Source organism: Propithecus coquereli, unplaced genomic scaffold, assembly GCF_000956105.1.
Source record: "Propithecus coquereli isolate 6110/MARCELLA unplaced genomic scaffold, Pcoq_1.0 Scaffold176, whole genome shotgun sequence".
Taxonomy (NCBI): Eukaryota; Metazoa; Chordata; class Mammalia; order Primates; family Indriidae; genus Propithecus; species Propithecus coquereli.
The window spans coordinates 747,838-749,420 of record NW_012142301.1 but is presented as its reverse complement, the minus strand read 5'-3'; positions in this window follow the sequence as shown (position 1 = coordinate 749,420).

The window sequence follows — 1,583 nt, the reverse complement described above, 5'->3', positions numbered from 1 at the left end:
TGAGACAGCAACAAAGAAGAACAATATTTTCAAAAAGTCTATGTTCAAAAATATACTTACTATTTGGAACATTTTAAGAATGAATTATTTCAGTATTGAATTATTTCGTTTTCATATTATGGTTGGCAAAGTAGACCGTTGCTTTGACAATATAAAGGCTATTTATGTAAGACTTGCGGATCATGTGTAGCTCAGATCATATGGTATATCTGCATAAATGTAAATGACAGCCTTTAAGGATCCTTTTGATTCTTGCTCCAGTGGTACCTCAGTGTATTTTCCCAAATACAGACCGACAACTTTCCTACACTAATTAATCCATTTATAAAAACAGACACAACAAAACAAAACTCATTGTCTTTGCCCACAGGAAACTCATTGAAAGTTAAACAAGAACATCCAGCCATAATTCTCCTGGCCTTGGCAGAGGAAGGGAGGTGTATCAGTGAGGGCACCAGAAGGGCACAGGTGGCATGCTCTAAAAGGTGACTCGACAGAGTGTGATGAATGGGACATCTTACGAAGGTGGGGGAAGATTAAGGGAGACCAACAAGCGGCCATGAAGCAACCTAGAGTTAGCAACAGCAGCAGCAATTCTCAACAGGCATGAAAGGGCAAGGGAAGTGTACTAGTTTCCTATTGCTGCAGGAAAAAACTGATCACAAACTTGATGGCTTAAAACAATGAAAAGTTTTTCTGAAGACCAGAAGTCCAAAATTAGTCTTACACAGCTAAAATTAAGGTATTGGGCAAGGCTGCTCTCCCTCCAGAGGCTCTAGGGGAGAACCCAATTCTTTCCCTTTTACAGCATCTAGAGCTGCATTCCTTGGCCCATCGTCCCCTGCTCCATCTTCAAAGCCAGCAGTGTGGCATCTTCTCTCTCGACTCTGCTCCCTTTACATGGCTTTTTTCTCTTCTCTGTGTGGTCAAATGCCCCTCTATCTCCCTCTTTTAAGTACAGGATACTTTTAATTTCATTTAGGGCCCAAGTGGATAATCCAAAGTAAACTGTTCATCTCAAGATCCTTAACTTAAACCTATCTGCAAGACCTTTTATCTATATATGATAATATTCATGGTTTCGGAGGATTAGGACATAGATATCAGTGAGGACCATTATCAGCCTGCCACAGGGAGGGAGCTGGAGCTGTAGGAAAGGCTGTTGGACAGGAGATGTGGTCTGTGGTAGGAGGATACAGACACCACCAAAAAATAGACAAACAAGACAAGAGTCCGGGAAATGAGTACCCCAGCCTCTCTCATGTTCCACCCTCTAATTTTTGTCAATGCCTCCAAATAGCCAAACCTATCTGGAAATTAGAGGGCAAGGAAAGCCAGACCATGCAGTTCATACACGTCAGCCTTCTAGAGCACAGAGGAGGGGAGAGAAAGCTAAAGAGTGGATCTCGAGAATCAAATGGAGGATATCTGGTGAAGATGTGTACTAGGGGAAAGCTGACAATAGTTCTGAGGCCATGAGGTGCCAGCAAGAGGCTAGGGAGATATGGGCCATATTTCCATGGCTCAAAAGCCCCAGCCAAGCAGCCTGAATTCAAAGAAGTAAGGTTCAATTCATACACTAC